The 17228-nt window shown below is 35.4% G+C and overlaps 2 pseudogenes; one reads left to right on the top strand and one right to left on the bottom strand.

Moving 5' to 3' along the window:
- Positions 1 to 574: 574 nt before the first annotated feature.
- LOC137814063 (putative disease resistance protein RGA1) lies at positions 575 to 3353 on the top strand (annotated as a pseudogene).
- A 5769-nt stretch (positions 3354 to 9122) lies between these two features.
- LOC137816793 (small nucleolar RNA R71) lies at positions 9123 to 9228 on the bottom strand (annotated as a pseudogene).
- Positions 9229 to 17228: the final 8000 nt, after the last annotated feature.

The raw sequence follows: 17228 nt of genomic DNA, 5'->3' as shown, positions 1-17228 counted from the left end.
GTTTCTTAATTAAAATTCCTAACAAAAATTTCAATTTTGTTTAATTCCAAGGTTTCTTTTATACAAGACCATTTGATATAAATTACATTAATAAGAATAATATAAGCTCATTCTATAAGAGAATAACAAAACAGTTAACTAAGTAATAAACCAGCAATCAAATAACTTACGAATAAGCACTTAAGCTACATAAAACAAACTTTGTAGACAAACGACTGCATGTCAACCAAGCTAATTAAATAACATTAAGACGTATTAACCCTTCTAAATTAATCCCTGCAAATATATTATGAAGATATTTTACAAAATTTTAGTTTAAAATTTATTATAATATCTTTTAATTATGTCAAATTAGATAGATATTAACATGCTCTCCATTATATTTTAACTCCGGCAAAAGATATGTTCTTATGCGGAAGAAAAATTATTTAACTCTTGCATTTGGTTTTTATTGAGTCTAAAAATTTTGTAAGCAATTTTTTTCCCCAGTTTTTTTTCCCTCTTTCTGAGTGTGGAAGATGACATGTTGTGACTTGGAAGAAAAATATCTAATACTTCGTAGTCATCTTTTTTGACGATTAAAACAAAAAAACTTCGTAGTGTCGCAAGTGGCATTGGTTATTGAGTAGGTCTGGAATCCATTTGGAAACACTTTCCCAACAACCAAGTTGACTTAGAAACACTGTTCTGCCTTCCCATCTCATCCTCTCCTCTGCTGTTTCCATTTCAGACAACTATGGCCGAATATTTTCTCTTCAGCATCGCAGAGTCACTCATAGCAAAACTTGCTTCTCATGCTTTTCAAGAAGCTTCTCGATTGGTGGGTTTATATGACAATCTTCCAGACCTTACAAAGACTCTCTCTTTAGTCAAGGCTGTGCTGTTAGATGCTCAGCAAAAGCAGGAGCACAACCATCAGCTCCGCGAATGGCTCACTCAGCTCAAAATTGTCTTCTCCGATGCCGAAGATCTTTTGGATGAATTTGAGTGCCAAACACTGCGAAATAAAGTGGTCAAAGCTCATGGTAGCACCAAAGACAAGGTAAGTCACTTCTTCTCAACCTCTAATCCACTTCTCTTTCGTTACCAAATGGCTCAACAAATTAAAGATATCAGCAACAGACTAGACAAGGTTGCAGCTGATAGGCATAAATTTAGTCTTCAAATAATTGATGTTGACACACGTGTTGTTCATCGGAGAGATATGACACACTCCCGTGTTAATGATTCGGATGTGATAGGAAGGAAACACGATAAAGAAAAGATCATAGAGCTTTTGATGCCGCAGAATTCTAATGATGATGATGATACAAGTCTTTTCGTTATCCCCATTGTGGGTATTGGAGGCTTGGGAAAGACTACGCTTGCAAAGTTTGTGTTCAATGACAGCAGGATCCAGGAGTGTTTTCCAATGAAGATGTGGGTGTGTGTTTCTGATGACTTTGACATTAAACAACTCATTATCAAAATCATCAATTCTGCCAATGATCAAGATGCTCCTCCTCACCAACAGAATTTGAACATGTTGGATCTTGAGCAATTGCAAAATCAACTGAAAAACAAACTTTCCTCTCAAAATTTCTTACTCGTCTTAGACGATGTATGGAACGAAGACCGTGTTAAATGGGTGGAGCTGAGAAATTTAATCCAAAGTGCAGCAGGAAGTAAAATCCTTGTGACCACACGTAGTCATTCAATTGCTTCCATGATGGGCACAGTTACCTCTCACATTTTAGAAGGTCTTTCTGAAGAGGATTCATTGTCTCTTTTTGTCAAGTGGGCATTTAAAGAAGGAGAAGAGGAAAATCATCCTCACTTAGTAAATATTGGGAGAGAAATTGTGAAAAAATGCAGAGGGGTTCCATTGGCAGTGAGAACATTAGGGAGTTTACTATTCTCGAAATTTGAGGCCAGTGAATGGGAATATGTGAGTGAGAATGAAATTTGGAATTTGCCTCAGAAAAAGGATGACATTTTACCTGCCCTTAAATTAAGTTATGATCTCATGCCGTCCTATTTGAGACAATGTTTTGTAATGCTTTCTCTTTACCCAAAGGACTATCAATTCAATACTTATCAAATAACTTCACTTTGGGGGGCACTTGGACTCATTGCAGTACCAAAAAAGAAAAGAACCCTTGAAGATGTGGCCAATCAATATTTGCATGAACTTCTGTCAAGATCTTTTCTTCAAGATTTTACAAACTTTGGCACTGTTTATGGTTTTAGAATACATGATTTGGTGCATGATCTCGCTCTGTTTGTTGCAAGGAAAGAGTGTTTACACGTAAGTTCCAACATTCAAAATATTCCAGATAATGTCCGTCATGTGTCTTTTGCTGAAAGCAGTTTGTTTAGCAATTTATACAACAAAAAATCAGTAGGTGTGAGAACCATAGTTTTTCCAAATGGTACAGAAGGAACCAACGGTGAAGTTTTAATAAATACTTGTGTGTCAAAGTTCAAATATTTGCGAGTTTTGGATTTATGGGCTTCGAGAATGGAGACTTTGCCCCGTACCATTGGTAAGTTGAAACATTTGAGATGTTTGAACATTAGCCAAAATATCAACATTAAGAGACTCCCGGAGTCTATTTGCAAGCTGCAAAGTCTGCAAGTGTTGAGGCTTGGCAGATGCCTGCAGCTGGAAGCAATGCCCAAAGGATTAAGAAAATTGATTAGTCTCCGTGAGTTGGAGTTCAGTACAAAGCAATCTATTTTGCCTGACAATGACATTGCTAGTCTGGGCGATCTTGCAAATCTATGTATTGAATCAAGCCCTAATTTGGAGTCTATATTCGGAGGTGTGCAATTCCCTGTTCTTAAAGGATTGACTGTTATTGACTGTCAGAGTCTAAAGTCTTTTCGGCTGGATGGTAATTTTTTTCCTGAATTAGAAACATTGGGTGTTCAATCCTGCGATAATTTGGACTTGGAACTGTGGAAGGGCAACCACTTCGAAGAACAAAGCCACAAGCTAAAGTTAAAAACTGTTTTATTTTCAAATTTATCACAGCTGGTGGCCTTGCCTAAATGGCTTCAAGAAGCTGCCAACTCCTTACAGTGCTTGATAATTACAGATTGTGATAATATTGAAACACTTCCAGATTGGTTAACAACTATGACTAACCTGAAAACACTTTCTATAAAGTCTTGTCCAAATTTGATATCTCTCCCAGATAACATCCATTACCTTACTGCACTTGAAACTTTGATGATTCAAGGTTGTCCTGACTTATGTGAAAAATATCAACCCCATGTTGAAGAGTTTTGGCCCAAAATATCACACATAAAAAACATTTACATTGATGAACCAGAAGAGCCTGAGAAAAATTAGAGGAAGACGAAGAGGAATGCATGAAGGAGACAACTAAGCAGGGAAGTCCTATGTTCATTGTTTTTGTTTATTTTTTTTCCTGGAAGTATTTTTCTTAATGAAGACTTTGCATTTGATAGTTATCTTAGTATGTGTTTGACTTTCTTTTCACATGGAATTGCATTGGATCATTTGTTTGATTATACATATTTTATTACCCACTCTTTTGTGTGTCAAAATACATTTTAGTTTTTGACATCTTAATTTAGAAGCTCCATCGCAGTTGTGTAAAAGGAAGAATATAAATCTTTTTATTCCAAATTCATAATTATATATAATTTTTATCTAAATATAATTTTAAACTATTAACAATTATAACAGCACTACATTATTAAAAAAAAAGGTTGTAACACTATCACCTTTTAAAATTTCAATATTGTAAAGGTCTGGATTATTTTATATTAAATTATTTAGTAGAAACATTACTTTTATTATTATTATTATTATATTTATTTAAATTTTTTAATTCAATTGTAAATTAACATAACATTTTCCTTAAAAAAATAAAAAAAAGACTTTAAATTCACACTTTAAAAGAATTAATAAATTTGAAATATCAAACCATAATCTATCAATATATTTCCATTTCAAATAATTAATGCATAATGTAGTTCAGGTTTTAATGTGATGAACTGTTGTTTTCAGTGTATAAGAAATATTTCCTTCAAATTGACTACCTCCATTTTGACTTATTAAATATAACATATTTTATAACAATTCTTTTTCGTTTTCTATGTTGGTTCAAAATAATGTTTAAATAGTTGTCATAATAAATATCACTTACTATGTCCCTTCCAAATAAAATTATGGACATGTTACTTATTGTCAAAGGTATGTATGTTATAACACATTTCTTAATTACTAATATAGAAAGTAGGATTTATTAGGACGATTATTTCATTAACGGATATAGTACTCGTGGAAAGAAATTCTTGAATCTAAATACGGAGGCTGGAGAAATTTGCAAGAACAAAGGAGTAATGCTAAGGATTCCAGTTAATGGAGAGACTTGAAGGGGGTTTGGGGATGGAGGATTGGGGTAAATCCTTTGAGAATTGTTGCGAGTGGAGAGTGGGAGACGGAAAGGATATTTTGTTTTGGAAAGATGTTTGGGTGTGCAATGAAGATCTGAAAAGTAAATTCCCAAGATTGTTCTCTTTGTGTGGTAATAAAGAAGGTAGTTTACAGTCTTGTGGGGAGTGGGTTAATGATAGATGGGAGTGGAAGTTAATTTGGAGGAGAGGTCTGTTTGATCGGGAAATATACCAGGAAGTCCAGCTGTTACAAGAAGTGCATGGAAAGACCCCTATCATGAATTCTATAGATAGTCGAGTTTGGAAGGCTGGTAAGGATAGTGGTTTCTCGGTAAAATCTGCCTATGCTCTTTTAAGAGGTCCTGTGGAGGGAAAAAAGTGAGTTTGTCTTCCTCTGGAAGACTACTGCTAACTTGGAGAGGCGTGGGGTTTTGGTGGATACTAGTTTTTGCAGGATGGCTGTGGAGTCGACAAAACACATGTTTTTTGATTGCAGGATTGTCTGGTTAGTCTGGAATCAGTGTTATACATGGTTAGGGATTGCGTCGGTTGACCATGTTGTCCCAACAACTCACTTCTTGCATTTTAATTTGCTAAATGCTCCTGTCCAGGTTAATGTAGTCTGGAATTGTGTTTGGATTGTTGTAGTTAGTGAATTATGGAAGCACAGGAATAAACATATATTCCAAGGAGGGGTGATCGATCCTTCGGAAGTGTTCACTTTGGCACAATTAAAGGCTTGGTCTTGGGTAACTTCTAAAACTGTTTCTGCTAGTTTTACTTACTCTGAGTGGTGCATTGATCCTAGAGCTTGTATGTTTTCAATAAAGTGAACTTTTATAAGAGTTACTCCTTCGGTTGGGTTGTTTGTTGTTCTAAGCTTCTGTGGTTCTTTTTGCTCCTTGTTGTGGGTGCAAAGAGATTGTATTGGGTTTGGTTTTGAGTCTATTTGGGTTTGTACGAGTTAGATTTGATTTTGTACAGGTTAGTTTTGATATGAGCTAGTTTTTTAAATTGTTTTTAGTGGTAGATCTGTTTGTCTCCCTCTATTTGCTGGTTTGGGAGACCAGAGAAATTGTTTCATTTTTTAGGTATGTATAAGGGTTGAACCACCTTAAGTGGTTCCTGTTATTCAATCTTGATAAAAAAAAAACTCGTTCCTTTTTATCTTGATTTTAATCGTAATTGGCATAATTTTATTAATTTCAAGTATTTTTTGTTTTAGTGATTTTTCTTTCTGAATAGCACTATAACAGACGTGCATATAATAATTTGCAATTCCTAAACAAGCTTGTTCCTATCAAACTAAATACTATTATCCAATCGCACAAATGATATTATTCTTAACTTAATTCAAACTTAAAAATGTATTGAAGTGGTAAACACGAATTAACTATATAAACCGTAGCAATATTCATATAAAGATAAACATATAAGGTACATTTATATAAAACTATAGAAAAGTACAAGCTATGAACAATACTTTAAAAAAAACATGCTCTATGTTCTTGAGTGTTTTCTATTACTTATGTGAGAATGGGTTACTCAATATTTGTATATTCAAAATTTTATTGAATCAATAAAATTCTTTTATATATTCACATTTAATTACATTCTATATTATCTTCTTCCAAGAGTTAACAATGTTAATGAATATAATTGTGCACATGTACTTTATATATCACAATTAAATAATACTAAAGCAAATAAGTTACATCAATGTTTTCTAGTTTCTTCTTATACGTGAAACCCTTGCAATCTCATATGAACTTTCATGACTCTATAAAAAATATATATTATTTCTCTCAGTGTAAAGTGTAAAGAGGGTAGCAAAAGTACATTCTCCATCAATCTGGAGTATAACTTCTTTTTAACTCTTTGATGATACACTTGATCTGAGTCCCATTACGATGTAATTTACTAACGTATCATAACGGAGCACCAAATAAGTATTGGATGCCCATCCCTTTCTACTAGCATGAACATGTCATAGATGCTCCTGTAAGAAAAACTAGATTGTACACCACCAACAACGGGTGAATTGATGTTTTAAAAACTGTTACTAAACCTTAAACAAAATTAGAGCCATGTTTAAAAAATTAAACATGAATTAAAATTTTTGAAATATTTTTTTTTAAATCATGTTTACAAATTTAAGATATGCATAAAATAATATTAAGTAAAGAATGTAGTAAAAAGTAATATATTATATGACAATGTGTGTATATGTGTTGTAAATACAAAGTATCGTAAAAGGGGAAAAACAAAGTATTACGAATGCAACTGATATTTGATACTCGTCTCCTTTTTTTTGGCTAGTTCTAGATCTACGTCTCTGATCCTGATCCTGCAACATAAGTCCTTGAACGCTGTTTTCTGGAAACAATAATCCACACTCATATGTTGGATCTCCTTTGCAAGTCTCGAACAGATTATGGATTCCTCCTTCTACTCCGTAATAGCCCTTGTGATGGGGACCATTCAAGTCACCATATACAAGAATAAAGACAGAAGAATTATCTATATAAATAGTAGAATAGTCATGTATCCAACTTGTATTTTGAACTAGTTTTAAGTGTACTTTGTAAATAAATCAAAGACACTCTAGAAATTCTCACTTGTCATTCAAGCAAGGGTCTATAGAGCATCTTAAGAGGACCTACATGACACTTCCTTAAGCCACTAAACCTCACCATAGTTAAGCTTGCTTAACTAGAGTTATGGTAGCTTAAGGAGCAAGCTACCTTCATCTGCTTCATCTATAATAGTTCAAATGAACACCATGTATTCAAATTTGCATTAATTGAATTAAGTATTCAAAATTGAAACTCATTCTCTCCCAAATCTCCCTCTGCTAGAGAACCTTCTAGGCCGAGTGAAAACCCTAGAAAGTTGACCTCACCTCTTTTTAGCTCCTAGCACCTAAATCACTCTAAAACCTCACCAATTGACTCTCAATCTCGGTACAAACCTTCAACCATTCGCTGCCACTCCATGAATTTTCCAATCCATCTCCTTGGGTTGCATTAGATGGATCAAAGCACACCAAGATCCAATTTTTTTTTTTCTGTTTTAGCTTGAGTTCCTCTCGGTTTTCCACCTTGTTTTTGCATGTTCAAGTTTTCATTGATTTCTATAGTTTATAATCATCTTCCACCATTTACAAATCATTTCCACCGATTAAAACAACAAATCTATCATTTATTTTCATTGAGACATTCATCAAACACTTTCCTGTTAGTTTCATTACACAACCTCCATTTTTCTTCATTGATTTAAATGCTCTTGTTGTTTTCGGCAGGTTCGGGTTGTCTCTCCCGGGAGATCTCTGCACGGGCGACCCCTTCTTCCCTTGGAGGTTGAGTGGTAACAGCGATCACTCCTCTCTTCGTCTTGAGGTTATTTTCGTAACACTTCTTAGCCTCTTTCTGATCAGACTTGATGGTGATCACCGTACCCTCAAGGGAAGGCAGCTTCATCTTCATGTGCCTCGTAGAGGCCACCGCTCCAATCATGTTCAAAGCAGGCCTGCCCAAAAGTATATTATAGGCTGATGGAGCGTTAACAACGAGGTACCTGATGTTTATAGTACGCGAGGTTGTGCCATCCGTGAAGGTCATCCTCAGCTTTATGTGTCCACGCACCTCCACCTGGTCTCCAGCGAAATCATACAAGCAACCGGTATAAGGCCTTAGCTGGTCGGGAGACAACTGTAACTTGTTGAAGGTCGACCAAAACATCACATCGGTCGAACTTCCCTGGTCCACGAGGACGCGATGCACCCTCCTCTTTGTCGTTAGTACTGAAATCACCACTTGATGGTTGTCGTGTGGGACGAAGTCCTGGCGATCGGCCTTGGTGAAGACGAGGTCGAGATCGGGAGTATTATTTGCCTCATGCACCTCTACTACCATCACCTCTAGCGCGTACTTCTTCCGCTAGGAGGCTGTGCATCTTCCTCTTGAGAATCCTCCAAAGATGGTGTTGATTTCACCATGAATGGGCACCTCGTGCCCCTAATCTACTCCTGCGACTCCTGGATGTAGTCCTTTAAGAAGCCGTTTTTCACTAGCTCGTCCAATTGGTGTGCCAGGGCCAAGAAATGTGTATGTGGTGGCCATATGTTTGGTGAAATTCACACCAAGTGTTCTTGTTGAGCCCCATCTTTTTGTTTGTCTTCGGGGCATCTTCAAACTTGAAATTCATACTGTTACTAAACCTTAAACAAAATTAGAGCCATGTTGAAAAAATTAAACATGAATTAAAGTTTATGAAATATTTTTTTTTTAAATCATGTTTACAAATTTAAGATATGCATAAAATAATATTAAGTAAAGAATGTAGTAAAAAGTAATATATTATATGACAATGTGTGTGTATATGTGTTGTAAATACAAAGTATCGCAAAAGGGGAAAAACAGAGTATCACGAATGCAACTGATATTTGATACTCGTCTCCTTTTTTTCGGCCAGTTCTAGATCTACTTTTCAAGAGGATCCTCATACACACTTGACTACTTTTTATGAATTGGTGGGAACTATGAGTTTCCAGACAGGTGATCTTAAGAATGTATACATGCATTTGTTTCCTTTTTCTTTGGCAGGGAAAGCAAAGGAGTGGCTTATATCTCATCCTAATCAGAGTTTAACTAAATGGAAGAATGTGGAGGAAATTTTTTTGCAAAGATTTTTCCCAATCTCTCGTTACATCAATGCTAAGTCTGAAATGTCTATGTTCAGACAAGGAGTAGAGGAGTCTTTCTGTGAGACATGGGAGAGATTCAAGAGGATGCTGAGAAAATGCCCAAACCATGGGTTTGAAGATATTGCTCAACTGAGCATATTTATTAATAGTCTAAGATCAAATACAAAGATGCTCCTAGATGCCGTGGCTGGTGGCACAATGATGGCTGTTGATGCAGACCAAGCAACGAGGATTATAGAAGCTTTGGCAACAACTGACTATCAAGCTCAACATGATAGACAAAATCATAAAAAAAGAGGAGTAGTGGAGTTAAACACTGCAGATGCATTGCTAGCTTAAAACAAAATTTTGACACAACAACTTGAGCAACTGACCGCACAGATGACCCAATTACCCCAAAAGTTGCATGCTGTTCAATCACTCCAAAGTCAGAATGTACCCCTCAGGTGTGATTTTTGTGGAAGTGATAATCCTAATGGTCATTGTTCTTATCAGAACAACGCATATGAAGCTGAGGTGAATTATATGGGCAATCAAGGAAGGCAAGGCGGTTTTTCCAACAATTATCCTCAAGGTTGGAAAAATAATCAAAATCAGAATTTTGGATGGAAGCAAGACTATAATTCATCCAACAAGAAATGGCCTTTCCAACAGCAGCATCAATCGAATTCTCCATCTATTCCTGACAGGATGAATAAAGTGGAAGATGTTTTGTCAAAGATTGTGAGTACATAGGAAAATAGTATGGCTTTGATTAGGAGCATGGAAACTCAGATAGGACAACTAGCTAAACAAATGTCACAACTCACACAAACTGTAGAAGGGAAAATTGGCCAATTCTCAGCTAACACTACCACCAACCCCAATGAGCATTGCAATAACATCACTACTGAGGGTGATGAGAAAAACAGAGAAGAAAATGGTGAGATGTTGAAGGTTGAAAAAGAAAAGGGAAAAAATAAGGAAGAGGGAGAAAATTGTGAAATTGTAGAAATCGCAAAAGAAATATTCCGCAGGAACATAAAAAAAAGAAAAGGAAGGATTATTTTCTAACAATTTGATTCCAAAAAATTATTTTGCAGGATGGCCAGAGAAAAAGACATATTTTGATGAAGTTAGAATGAAGATATGCTGTTTTAAAAATAAATATGGAGAGAAGGAAGCAGGGAGCAGTTTCTCGAAAACTTTGCCAAAGAAATTCAGGGATCCAAGGAGTTTTACTATTTTTGTGTCAATTGGCAATTTATTTGTGTATAATGCTTTATTGGACTTAGGGTCAAGTGTAAATTTGATGCCATTATCCATGTTAAGACAGATAGGTAACTTGGAGGTTAAACCCACCAAGATGCAGTTACAATTGCCTGGCAGAACGGTGAAGTATCCCTATGGTGTGGTTGAAGATGTCCTTATGCAAATAGACAAATTCATATTTTCGGTGGATTTTGTTATCCTGGACATGAAAGAAGATGAGGAGGTCCCTTTGATTCTCGGCAAACCTTTCATGAAAACTGCTAAAGTCATAGTTGATGTTGACAAGGGAGAACTTCTTGTAAGGTCTGATGATGAAGAGGTAAAATTTAATCTTTTTAATGATGTAACCAAGTGTACTGCAGATGAGACTGGGAAACAAGAGGAAATTCCAAGAAATAGTGAAAAGATGAAGAGTTCAAAGCCAAAGGAGAAAGTTATACGTCATGAAAAGTTAGAGGCAAAAGGAGACAATTAAGGAAAGCCAGTGAAAGGAAAGGAGTATCGTCCAGGACAACCTATCATGCTCAACGTAGGCAGGGGTAGAGGAAGGAAGAAAACGAGAAAATTATGGGTCTTCAAGGAATTGAAGATGGATGGAAAAATTGAAGTCGAAGAGCCATATTCAAGACGGACAAAAGTGATAACAAAAGCACGGGTATGCTCAACGCAGGTAGGGGTAGAGGAAGGAAGGAAACGAGAAAATTATGGGTCTTCAAGGAATTGAAGATGGACGGAAAAATTGAAGTTGAAGAGCCATATTCAAGATGGACAAAAGTGATAACAAAAGCACGGGTGGAACAAGATAAATATCCTCCTTGATAACAAACTTTCGTCAAGCTATATGACGCTAAACGAGCACTTACTGGGAGGCAACCTAGTCCACATTTTAGTTTTATGTTGTTACCTTTGTTTATTTTATTTTTCAAAAAAAAAAAATCTTTTATGCCTCCTAATCATTTTGCAGGTTATGTATTTTGACCTGGGGACAAGTTTTATTATTCAGGGGGCAGATCCAACAAATGAAGCAAGACTGTAGATAAATATTTTAACAAAAAGTTGGATGACTTCTTAAGAAGAGAGGATTGAGCAAAAATACAGTTTTATCTTTCTAATTCTCTTTTCTTTTCAGTTATTTGAATTTTGTCTTATTTTATTTTTCAGTTATTTTGTTTTCTGTTTATTTGCTTATTTGTTTAGTTTGTTTTTATTGCTTATTTTGAATAAATTTCCTGTTTTGTTAGTTTGTTAGTTTTAAGTCTTGAATTATCTTTCTTGAATAAATTTTAGTTTTAATTTGTTTGTTTTCTAGTTTATTTTTTTTCAAATAAAAAAGAACTAGAATATTAATTTTGAATTGTGGAAAAAAGAATTTGTGATTAAATATTAAATAGTGAGATGAATTAGACACAAGTTAGAAAAGAAAATATGATTGAATCCCTATTCAAATGTAGTTAAAATTATGATACATGAAAATTTAACAGGATGATTGATTAGGACAGATAATGACAAGACAAAAAGGAATGAGACCATTTAAACCAAGTGAGTGTGTGAACCTTAAACAATTTTGAGAGTTTTACTGATGAATTGACATTTGTGGTTGCTTAATTTTTATTTTTGTTGCATCATAAAAGAGCTTGAAGATGATTGAGGTATTTGTTTGTGTTAATTAAGAGCCAGGGCCAAAAAGCCAACCTTTATATTAGAATTCCATTCTTTTTATATCCCCTTTGGGCCAAGAAATTTTTGTTAATATTGCACCTTAACATTTAATGATATATTTTCCTACCCTTTAACACGTTTAAGGAAGGAGAACATATACATATAGAAAAGAGAATGGTTGGTTATGATTATGAAAGCTCAAAAAGTTGAAAATAGGAATAATTTTTTCCTGTTATTAAAAAAAAGAGAAATAGAAGAAGAAAAAGAAGTAGAAAAGAAAAAAAAATCATCATGAAAATCATGAAAAGTTAGAAAGAAAATGAGGAAAAAAGTCATCGAAAGAAAGTGGTGATTAGATAACATATATGTTCTCTATAATTGAATTGTAGGTATGTTCTTCTTCTTTAAGATGTGCATTTTGTTATCTAAGAAAAAACAATATTTTTTGGAAGCCCAGCCTCATTACAACCCTGGAAAAGACCTCAAGATTCATGTTTCTAATATGTTTGTGATTTGAAGATGAAATGAAAAGCAACCATGATTTGTTATGATTCAATGAAAATAGAGAGAAACACTTACCTGTGAGGCATATGAAAAGATATTCCTGGATGAATTGTCATTTGTTTGTTTTGATTTGATCTTGGAAGTTGATTGTGTCTATATTTTTATATATTTGAATTTGGAAGCACCATAAGTTTCTAATTTGATCTGTTGTTTAATGAATTAAGTTGTTTGATATTTAAATTTAAATATATTCATTTATTTTGCTTGAGGACAAGCAATATTCTAAGTTGGGGAGAGTGATAAGTGCCTAATTTCAGTAATATTTCATATTAAAATATAGGCACTTATGAGGATTTATTGCTAATTTACATATAAAATAATCCCTAATTTATGAATTTATACCTTTTTATATTTTTTATGATCTCTATTTGAATAAGAGTATTTTATTCCCAAATTTGGTGTTAATTGCATATTTCTAAGGAAGATTGGAGATTTGGATTAAAGATGAATGATTTGAGCTAAAAAGATAAAGATGGAAGGTCCCAGAATGGAAAAAGATGCAAAGAAAGATTGAGTCTTTTTTATGTTTTATCATTTAGCCCATTAGCGCGACACAGGAAGCAACCTAACCCTAGAAAACTAGGATAAATAGAGGCTAGAGGCTCAACTCTAGTGTGCCAGATTAAGAGGAAAACACCATAGAGTGATTTGTAACCCAATTGGGAGAATGGAAGGTGCTAGAAGTATGCGTGGCTAATTCTACCCTTTGGGATTGAGAGTAATCTGCTCAAACTCTTATGTATTGAGGAGATATCTTATATATTAATATTCAGTTCTTGATTGATTATTGGTATTGTTGTTTTACTTTTAATTTTCCGTGACAAATTGAGAATCTTAAATCTGACCGAGATGTATTTTTAGGGTTCTGACCTAAACAACAATACTTAACATATTGGAGTGCTAGGAATGGACTAGAAATGTTAATTGCTATTAACATCTGAGCTTCGTTCTAAGTTGTTCTTATAATTATGCGAGGGATCGATAGTTAGGGAACATTCTTAAGGATTTTATATGCGAGGAATCGATATAAATGATTTTTATACGGGCATCAATTTCAATAAAAAAACTTAGTATTGACATGATAATCAAAATACATCAGAGTGAGAGAGATGAAACTTAATCCCTATTTTTCCAACTTGAAGCAACCAACTCTTTGTCTGTTTTCTTATTGATTATCGCCAACACAACCACTTTGAATACACTTTTAATTGTTTTGTTTTATATTTAGCGATTATTGTACTTCATAATTCACTGTTCCTCATGGGATCGATATCCGTCCTTAGGGACAATTATTACTTTTGACAAAGCGGTGCACTTGCCGTAAAAAGTCATCAACTACCTGAACCCCAAACATGTTCAAGAACTCTTTTAAGGACTCTCCCTGGTACTAGATTCGCGGGGGAGCCCTGTTAATGAGGTATTGTTCCCTTAACAACATTGCGAACTGGTCGAAGGTGGTGATGTGTTCATTAGGGAGGCTAACGAACCATTCCAACGTCGCGCTGCCAACGTGCTCATCAGTAGCTTGCAGTACACAACGTCAGATCCCCCTGTGAGCATCATCTGGGTGTGGAACGCCGTGAGGTGAGCCTCTGGGTCCTCTACACCTGTGAAGGTGACTTTCGGGCCTAGAGACATGGTTGGCAACGCAGTATCCATAGTCACCTGAGAGAACGACATGGGGCGTGCCCTAAGTGGTATGGGTGGGGCACGCTCATCCACCGCGCGCTCCGCTGCTTGTTGCAAATCTCTGTGCAGTTCCTCATTGGTTCTACGCAGTTCTTCATTGTCCGCCTGTGACGCGGCTATTTCAACCCTAGATGCCGCTACCGCCTCTTGGAGGGCGAGCATGGTCTCCATGAGTTGTTGCATGGTGACGTTGTCCCCTCCAGGGGGCACGACACCCGTGACCACAACAAATCCTTGCCTTGTACTCCTCATATCGTTGGTAAAACCTCTTAACACGATTGCGAGTGGGACCTTGTTTTATCGGGCCCCACGGTGGGTGCCAAATGTTCTCGCCGGTTGACTCGCTTCGCTGGTTGACTCGAATGGCAGCCTTTGGCCCTCCTATCTCCGCCTGAGAATCGAACTTCCTTGGTTGAAGAATCTCTCACCTGCAAAGACAAAGGGCGCCTTGACGGCCATTTGCACTCCAACGCTCAAGTCAGTATTATGGAAAAGAAACACTAAGTGTATAAAGTAGTTTCAGTCTTAGAAACTGTGTACCTTACTAGGTTCTTAGCACCCTTTATATAGGTTGAAACTAGGGTTTACCTTTGTTCTGTTACCCATGTCTAGGATTCCTTGGAGAATGTACCTGCGTCGCTATTACTCAATCTTAGTGTAATCTGGTACATGAAACTTCCCTTAACTGGAGTGCAAAGACTAACAGAATGGCCGCCTGGGTACCAACTTGTGCACCTAATCTCTAGGGTCATCTGTTCTGTGAGTGCCCTAAGTGTTCACGTGCCATGCATGCAGCTTTCTTTGGAAACCCTAACCCTAATGGGCCTTAGTGCCTCCAAGGACTGTTTACTCGTGTCGCGCCTGAATGCGCTATACACACCACTTGCATGGATCCTTCGTATCTTAGGGCTTCTTCCCATCACTAATGATTTAACTGGTAACTAGTGTAATTCTAGGGCCCACCTTACGTGGCCCAATATAACTGTTTCAGACCCCGATGTCTGATCTTTTTCCCTATTAGCGAGGTCTAACATTGATTTTCAACATCGGGATCATCCGAGGACTGGTCGGTACACATACCGTACCAATATTCTTATAAAGATAAACATATAAGAAGGTCAAAAATGTAACATTTTCATGTACATTTATATAAAACTACAGAAAACTTTAAGCTATGAACAATACTTAAACAAATATATGCTCTATGCTCTTAAGTGTTTTTATTACTTCATTCTTATGTGAGAATGAGTTACTCAATATTTGTATATTCAAAATTTTATTGAATGAATAAAATTTGAAATTCACATTAATTATTTAAGATATTTGAGTTTATTCTATACTGCTAATGAATATAATTGTGTACATTTATTTCATTACATAATATCCACGTTCATGACTCTGGATTGATTGATGTAAGCGCAACAAATTAAATTTAAATAATAATACTGTACTTTATATATCACAATGGAATAGTAGTAATGTAAATAACTTATATAAATCTTTTCTACCTTCTCTTCTTATACGTGAAACCCTGTCAACCTCATATGAGCTTCCATTCCTCTATAAAGAATATAAATTAAATTTATTAGTATTATATTTATTAGTATTGAAAGGTGTTGAATGGAGATTAAACAAAGCGAGAATGAAAAAGAAAAAAAAAATGTTGCAAATTTGTTTACTAAGTCACTTCCAACTGGTAAGTTTGAATTCTTAAGACAAAAGTTGGGGAGAGTTTGCACGTTAAAAATCAAGGAGAAGAGTTAGATGTTGTGTTTTTTAACTCCACATAAATGTACATAAGTGTATGTGATATTTTATTCTTCTGTTTGTTAATTAATATTGCCAAGTAACTATTTATAAAAACATTTAAAATTCAGTTATTACAAATATTATATAAATGTAAGATAATGTATATGAAATGAATGACATTATTAATCAGTAATAATAGGTACACGGCTGTGGAAAAGTTGCAGAAGCCTCAGAGGCTAAGTTCATAGAATATTGAATCTACAAATACAAATAATTTGTAATAGTTAAAGGGAACAGAAGCAAAGGCTAAAAGTTGGATCCTGAAACCAAAGGGACTATGGAGAATACACCTTCAAGACTAAAACAATCAATGTAAGTTTGATTCATCTCCTTCCTTGTATGTATAAAAAAAACCATGTTAAGGGCTCCTGTCAATGAATTTATGGTATTTTGCAGACTTCAAATTCAAAGATAAAAATAGCTAAGGCAACAACAGAGTTACATATACCTTCCTGAATGCTTATTATTTTAGTTCAAAAGAAAAATATCGAGAGTAACAAAGTAGCATATCACTTTTATTACCAAATATGTTAGTGCTATAACATCATTATGTAGTTTGCTGAAGAGGTGCTTCAAAAAAGTCCAACTTAAATCATGGTTATGGATGGTTATGGATGAAGCATAAGGTACAAAGGTTTAATTACTCTTTCGTGGACTGGATCTTGAACCCTACCTTGTATCAAGAGTTATAAGTAATGGGAACCAGGAAAGTGGGGTGGCTCCTTGTCTACAGCAGGGATATGAAGACCTAGAGTTCTGGATCCCTGGACGGTCCTTTTTCTAAGAAGATTCTGTGTTATAGTACAACCATATCCCCTTGAGAATGTAATATTGGCGCTCTAGTGAGGGGTTCAGGGAGGCGAGGTGATTGAAATAGAGCAAGGGGTAGGATTTCGTGTGGTTGCTTATGGTACAACACCTTGCCTTCTGTAATGGCCATCATAGGCCAAATGCTGATGCTAGTTGGCCTTTTTGAAGCACCTCTTCAGCAAACTACATAATGATGTTATAGCACTAATATATTTGGTAAAAAAAGTGATATGCTACTTTGTTACTCTCGATATTTTTCTTTTGAACTAAAATAATAAGCATTCATGAAGGTATATATGTAACTGTGCGATTGCCTTAGCTATTTTTATCT

Source organism: Phaseolus vulgaris, chromosome 1, assembly GCF_051622355.1.
Source record: "Phaseolus vulgaris cultivar YP4 chromosome 1, ASM5162235v1, whole genome shotgun sequence".
Lineage (NCBI taxonomy): Eukaryota > Viridiplantae > Streptophyta > Magnoliopsida > Fabales > Fabaceae > Phaseolus > Phaseolus vulgaris.
The sequence above is the reverse complement of the archived record's forward strand: the minus strand, read 5'-3'. Positions and strand labels throughout refer to the sequence as shown.